The sequence below is a fragment of the Crinia signifera genome, chromosome 1, assembly GCF_055691185.1.
Source record: "Crinia signifera chromosome 1, ASM5569118v1, whole genome shotgun sequence".
Lineage (NCBI taxonomy): Eukaryota > Metazoa > Chordata > Amphibia > Anura > Myobatrachidae > Crinia > Crinia signifera.
Window position 1 is genome coordinate 380,404,428 of NC_139217.1, and position 7,261 is coordinate 380,411,688.

A 7,261-nucleotide genomic window follows, 5' to 3' on the forward strand; every position below is an offset into this window, starting at 1 on the left:
TGATGTCTTGCAGAAGATACTTCATAGTGGGTTGTTTGGCGTAAATCCTCCGCTTACGTGCGGTAGCACCGCTTGGCTCCCGTTCGGATGCGGTATTCCCGAGCATACTCTGTAATACTCTGTAATACCGTGCCGAATCGGAGTGTTTCTCCCGCACACGCATGGTTTGTATGTCGTCCGTAAACACGCCCTGTTCTTAAAGAGTGAGTCCGTCCGAATGCGGAGGACACGTGGGCGTTTCTACGGACGATGGCCGCATGCGGCAAAACACCGTGGCGTGCGGACCGCTCCGTAAGAATGCGGGAATATCCGCACAGATCAGAATAAGGGCCTTAGTGCAGGAGGGGGCTGCCGCTGGCCGCGATGCCAGCCCCCCATCTCTGCCGCCCCTGCTGGTCACCGCTGCCGCCATCCCCGCTATGGTCATGGAATGGCACATTTGCAGTAGCGTTCTTGGTACTGTACATGCGCTGGCCTACAGCTTCTATGGGCTGCTTCAGCAGCAGCGTATAGAAGCTAAATCACGGTCCCTGCGCCTGTACACTGCAGATGAAAGGCACCGCGACCAGTGCATTCACAGTATAGGCCTCGGTACTGTGCATGTGCATACCCCGGATTCTCTGGACTGCAGCCGGAGCAGCCCATAGAGGCCTTCCGAAGGTAGGGAACACCTCCCAATGGGACTGCCTTGGGTGACTGGCAGGTTGGACTTCCAGTGGGAAGTCACTGCCAGTCACAGTGAAGCCAATGCAGTTTCACAGACTGCATCTGGCTTCAATTATTCAGGGCACAGTGGCAGATTTTAACTGGGGAGGGCTGCAGTCTTGATACCCACAGAGTCTTCACGTCCAATCATAACAATTGATTGTACCCAACTACTGTATATTAACAGATAGTGAAACAGCTAAGAAAAGGCTAGTATTTAGTAAAAGTTGCTGGAGGGTATTTGCAAATTTATAAGCCAATAATTATTTTTGGGAAATATTTTCATGGAATTTCTCCTTATCACTACTGGCTGCTTCTCCTCTCATTGCCTAGCCTTCTGTACATGTCCAGTGGCAAACGCAGGATTTTCAGAAGGGGGTTTCCAGAGAGGCGGAGCAAAGCACGGCGTTGGACACTTATGAATGACCCAGTATATGCCGGGTCAGTTAAAGTATTATAGATAGACCAAATGTATATAAATAATAAAATATATATATATATATATATATATATACATATATATATATATATATATATATATATATATATATATATACACATACACATACAGGGGCGTCAACAGCAGTCTAGACCCCTGGGCATAGCAATGTATTGGGGCCCCTACCGATCCTCCAGCAGTAGGGGTGGGGGAAGCTTTGATGTCCCGCGGGTGGTAGGGGGTATTATATCAACCGCTCTGCATGTAGGGCCTGGATCAGTAATTTCCACTAATTACCCCTTTACTGCACAGATGGTCGGAGATGGGGTGGTAGAAGGGGGCATTGGGCTGAATGAAGGGGCCCTGATACATAACTTCCAGGGTGGTAGAGGATGTTTAATATGCAGAGGAGGGGTGTATAGTGGAGTGGGCTTATTATTCATAATTTTCTGGTGGGAGGACAGCTTGCTTGACTGCAGATATCTCCAGTTCCCAGAAATAGATTTCTTAGATTTTAATGGAATTAAAAACTAGAGAATCCCACCTACCAAATGGTATTGGGGACCAGGGGATCAGATTTCAGGAGGCAGAGCAATCCGCCAATGAGAATATAAAACTACATACCAGGTGTGTGGAGCTGGAGCAGTAACCAGCTGCTGGAAGGCTGATATCTCTGGTTCTGGGAACAGTAGAGACAAGCTACTAGTGTCTGTCAATGTGGAAGAGTTCCAGCTTTTGGAATATATCCTCAGAAAAACTCTAGGTTAGACAGAACCTGAAATATCTGACTGGGAAGAGCAATTAATAGGCTTGGATGGGGACCACTGCTTTGAAGTCAGATATCTCCAGTTCCCAAGGGCCGATTTTTAAAATTCTTGTACCCATGGAAAGAGGGGACCCTCAGCTTTCAGCTAAGCATCCTTAGACTCCTGGGGGGGTTTCTGGGTACTCAGAAACCCCCCCTGCGTGCGCTACTGATGTCACAGGGTACAGAGGGGCCAGATTTAATATGCCTGGTGAAGTGATAATATTGCTGGTAATAATGCCCCAGCCAGTCAGCTCCTAACTGTCAACTTACAGACTGGTTTTTAAATAAAACAAAAGTTGATTGGTTGCCCCACAGCTGATTGCAGCTTCCAAATTGCCCCAGGGCCTGGTCATTGTGGTTTCCAGTGCCTACCCTATAAGTAGGTGCTTCTTATTTCTAATATGTTATCCTGGCTCCTATATTGCAGCCCCTCATATACTATAGCTACTCCCTTTCTCCAAAATGTTTTTCGATGTTGTTGTTGTAGGAAACATCCCTAGGCACTGTGAAAAATATCCTCACAATGTTTATATGTGAGCCCACATCTGGGCAGCCCACTGTGACTGGGGGACTGTCTCTTGTTCTTGGGGGCCCCTGTGGGTCGCATCTTGTTCTGGGCATCCTCTTGTGGTGGCGGCCGCACCTTGTTTTAGGCTGCCCCTTGTGGTTGGGGGCTGCACCTTGCTCTGGGCTGCCCTCTGTGGTTAGGGCCCACACCTTGTTCTGAATGGCCCCCTGTGGTTGGGGCCACACCTTGTTCCAGGTGGTCCCTGTGGCCACTTACCCCTTATGTGTAATTTTAATACGGCACTTACTGATCAGTACTCAGGAGCACCCCCATGACCATTGTCACGATGTCACGCTGAGGGGGTGGAGCTGCCAGCACATGGAAGTACAGCACTGATAGAGTTATTTTTGTTGTTTACAATGATGTACTGCAAATTTACAGATGGGTCACCCACCCCCTTGCTCTCCCCTTTGCCCATGTCAGATGGGGACACACGTTGGATGGGGACACACGCTCGCATGTCCCATTGCCGAGAATGGGGCGAACAAGCATTTTGTGTGCGCGCGCCCCATTCTGGTGGATGACTCATGGCGGTAGTCGCACCAGGAGCCGCTCTGATGAGAGCGGCTCCATCTTTATTTAGCAGATTTTGACAAAACATTTAAACTTACAGCCCACGTCAAGAGACCCTAATTTTCTGAAAGTCCTTAAACTAGCATATATGCTCAGCACACCATTACATTGCCGTTACCTGCACTCACCTCCTAGATGGAGTACAGAGGGGAACATCCATAGAGGGCTGACTTTTGAGGCACACTGAACAAGGCATTTTATAGCATTAACTGAAAAAAAAACATAACTGAAGTATGCCTGTGCTCAGTTTTACCCATATAATACATGGCACTAGTTGCCTGGCAATATTAATGCCACATTTGTATACAAAAGAGAAAGACTTTTGTTATTGGTGCTAAGAATAATACACTGCAAAACTGTGCGTATGCCGCAAGTAAAATAGTAGGAATTTTGTTATATTTTATGAAAACATTTAAACTTGCAGCCCACGTTATGGACCCCCAATATCCTGCAAGTCCCTACCTCTAGTCCCTAGCGTATATGCTCAGCACACCATTACATTGCAGGTAAATGGTCTAGAACCAGGGAGAATTTTGCTGCAACAAATTGGTCAGGACTGGCTCTGCTCATTTCTAACCATTAGCAGATAGCCTTATTATCAGTGGCGGTTTTTACCTATGGGCTGCAGGGCTGCAGCCCCCCCAGGTAAGATCCGCCACTATAGTGAAGCCAGACTGGCTTCACTGTGACTGGCAGTGACTTCCAATTGGAAGTCTGATCTGCCAGTCACCAAGGTAGTCCCATTGGGAGGTGTTACCTGCCTCCGGGACACCTTGCTGCAGACTGCTGTGCAAAAATGGCAAATGCGCAGTACCTATATCGGTACTGCACATGCGCTGGTCCCGGTGCCTGTAACTTATATTGTACAGGCGCCGGGACCATGATTACTTCTATGGGCTGCTGCCGAAGCGGCAGCAGCGGTGGCGGCGACATGGGGAGGAGGGTGCCTTCTGCCAGAGGAAGCCCCCCTCCCTGAAAGAGGCAGAAGCCGCCACTGATTATTATTAATTTCCACATCACATAGTAGCACCAATAATAATGCACACTTAAAAATAGCATCTATAATCATGGTTAAGTCAAACTTTAGTTATTATCCTCCACAACATACATTCTAACCCCTGCCTAATGCACAGGTGGACGCTATACTGATGTTTGTACAGTTGAGAAATTATTTGCTACTGCACCTGTGTGAAAACTGTGAAAACTGCACCTTTACTGTGCGTGTGTGAAACTAAGGGGGCGATTCAGGTCATACTTGCCTACTTTTGAAACTAGTTTCAGGGAGATTATATTTGGTAATAGAATTTTGCAAAGCGCCCCATTGAGGGGGCATGTCATGCTCCTCCCAAAGGGCATGTCTAGTTCCATATATGGAGAGATTGTGAAAAAATATTGTGACCGTGGCACCTAGAAGCGTGGGTATGTACTGCTACATGAGAGGAATCTTTTAAAATGACTTATAATTGTGTAATGTGGGCTAGGTGACATGAGGGAAATTGCTAGACTAATGAGGGAGAGAGGGAGATTGCTGCTATTTCAGGGAGTCTCCTGCAGAATGCAGTCTATTAACATGACAGTCTTTCCTGGTGTGGCTGGTTAGTTTTGGGAGAGGGTCACTTAAAGATTAATTCCATTTGCCCCGCTTCTTAAAGTGTCCATTTACACAAACTTACATGAGATCCCAGTATAACCTGCTGTTCCAATAGCTCCCCACTGCTCTATAACTGCAGTGAACAGTACTCTGTCTATTAAGCAAGAGGTCTCCCCGGGTTTGACTCACCAAGTCTTTTGTGTGCTCAGTCTCTGACCATCAGTGCTGTGCATCTTCACTCTTTCTCCTCTCCTCATGTGCTCCTCTCCTCCCATGAGCCCAGCAACTTCCTGGTTTCTTTCTCTGTCCTGCAACTTTATTTAACAAAATGCAAAAAAGCACAGTTTGGCTGGGATAGTCCATTCCCTCCATCCTGGAGGGGTATTTACCTTTTAACAAAGTCCAGTCTCATTCAAATAGGCAATTTAATGTATGCATACACATATCACAGCTGCATTACTGTTATTATATATGAGCACCCACCTAACCATATACACAGGGGGTTATTCTGGTTGATTCGCAAGACTGCAAATTTGCAGCCTTGCAAGTCCACCAAACCCTGCCTTGGCCGCCACCCATTCACTTGCACTGGCTGCAAATGGATGTTTTACATAAACATCCATTCGCAGCCTGCGTAATAACATCCACATCATTCGATGGTTGCCGACCATCGAATGATGTGGAATGTGAATGCAGATCTAATGCTGCTTTCCCACTGCTGAAATTACCCATTATTTTTAAACGGGTTTTTAAACGGCAAGAGCCTCAAAGACCCTTTCCCACTGCAGCTAAATTACCGTTTAAAAGCCGTTTTTGGCACATTCACACTGCTGCATACCCTCCAACATGACCCATTCCATTAGGTACAAAATGCTCTGTTCCTGGATTTCCCTCTTAATTTATGATTGCCGTCACCTGTGTTGAAGTGCTTTATTTATAAGAAAGGTGTGTCAACACACTTGATGCCAATCATATAAGTAAGAGGTAAGCCCTGGAACAGAGCATTTTGTACCTAATGGAATGGGTCATGTTGGAGGGTATGCTGCTGTTTAAAAACCCGTTTAACCCATAAAAAATATGAGGGGGGGGATTTAAAAAAGAAAAACGGCGTGGGGTCCCCCCACTGCTGTAACCAGCACCAGGCTGAAAGAGCCGGGCTAGTATTAAAAAATCAGGAAACCCGACAAATAGTGCTTCGCTGATTTTTTAAAACCAGCCCCAGGCTCAAGGGCCGGGCTGGTTCCCAAAATACGGGGGACAAAATAAGTAGGGGTCCCCCGTATTTTAAGAACCAGCCCCAGGCACAACCAGCCAGCAGGGTAATGCCACAGCCGGGGGACACTTATTATATAAGGTCTCGCGCATACCTCCCAACATGACCCTCTCCAGGATTTTCTCTATATTCTGTAACCTGTATATTGATATAGTTGTATATACTCATCTAATTTTGCTTTGCAATATTTTACAATGCACTCACTAAAGGCCCATACACACTGGGCAACTTTGAGCTGAAAGTCGCTCAAAACACCCAGTTTGAGCGGCTTCCAGCTTAAAGCCACCCAGTGTGTATGCCTCAGCGATGAGCGCTGCTGCACGCTCCTGCATCATCGCCGGGAAAGCCGTTCATCTGCTGGTTATACCAGCCAGTGGCGTAACTATAGCACCGCACATTAGCGCTGAGGAAATCATTCATACCCTGTATGGTATTGTATCGTTGTGTGTGAATTGGCTTTTCACTTTTTTGTTTAGTTTCCACTAGCTGCTTATCAGCGCATGGTCAAATAATCTGTATCCTATATTTACATATAGCACCGCAGCCCCCGCAGTCGCGGGGGGGCGCTGTGCATGTGGGGGCGCCGGGGGGGCTGCGGTGCTATAGTAATGCCCCCGCCCCCCATCCCCCGCAGGCTTACCTGTCTGCGCTTCCCGGCTCCCCTCCTGGCTTCAAACAATTCTATGGAGATGGACCACGATAAAATGGCCGCCCCATAAAGCAGACAGTTCTCTGAAACTGTCTGTGGTATGGGGGCGGCCATTTTATCGTGGTCCGTCTGCATAGAATTATTAATTTAAGCCAGGAAGGGAGCCGGGACGGCGACGCGCAGACAGGTAAGCCTGCAGCGATGGGGGGGGGGGGGCAGCGCCCCCCCATTAACGGCGGGGGGCGCCCCGAACCAAGCTACGCCACTGATACCGGCAGATGAGCGGTTTTCAGGACGGCTTTGCATAGCGCTGCGCTATGCAACGCAGTTCTCTCCTCTCCGTCGGCGCCGGGCAGGGGGAAAGCCGCTCAGTGTGTATGCAATGAGCGGCTTTCCCCGCATCGATGATTGGCATCATTGCTGTCTATACACGCTGGGCATAGTCGCCCAGTGTGTATGGACCTTAAGGACATTCACTAATAAAGTCTATGCATCCCACCAGGCAAATATCTGTTGACTGATCAGTATAGCAGGCATGTATGGGAATTAGTGTACACTCCTGTCCTGTGTATATAACCTTGACAAGCTTTGTGAGATATAAAGTGACCTCATTTCTTCATGTTATGTTGAAAATCTGCTTTGTCTTACATGTCAC

General features: G+C 47.7%; 1 protein-coding gene across 1 annotated transcript in view; it reads right to left on the bottom strand.

Moving 5' to 3' along the window:
* NOS1 (nitric oxide synthase 1) overlaps window positions 1-4,893 on the bottom strand; it is a 290,226-nt gene extending 285,333 nt beyond the window's left edge. Inside the window, exon 1 of the mRNA XM_083151464.1 lies at window positions 4,874-4,893. The gene's annotated coding sequence lies outside the window, so the exon portion shown is untranslated. The remainder of the gene's footprint in view (window positions 1-4,873) is intronic.
* Window positions 4,894-7,261: the final 2,368 nt, after the last annotated feature.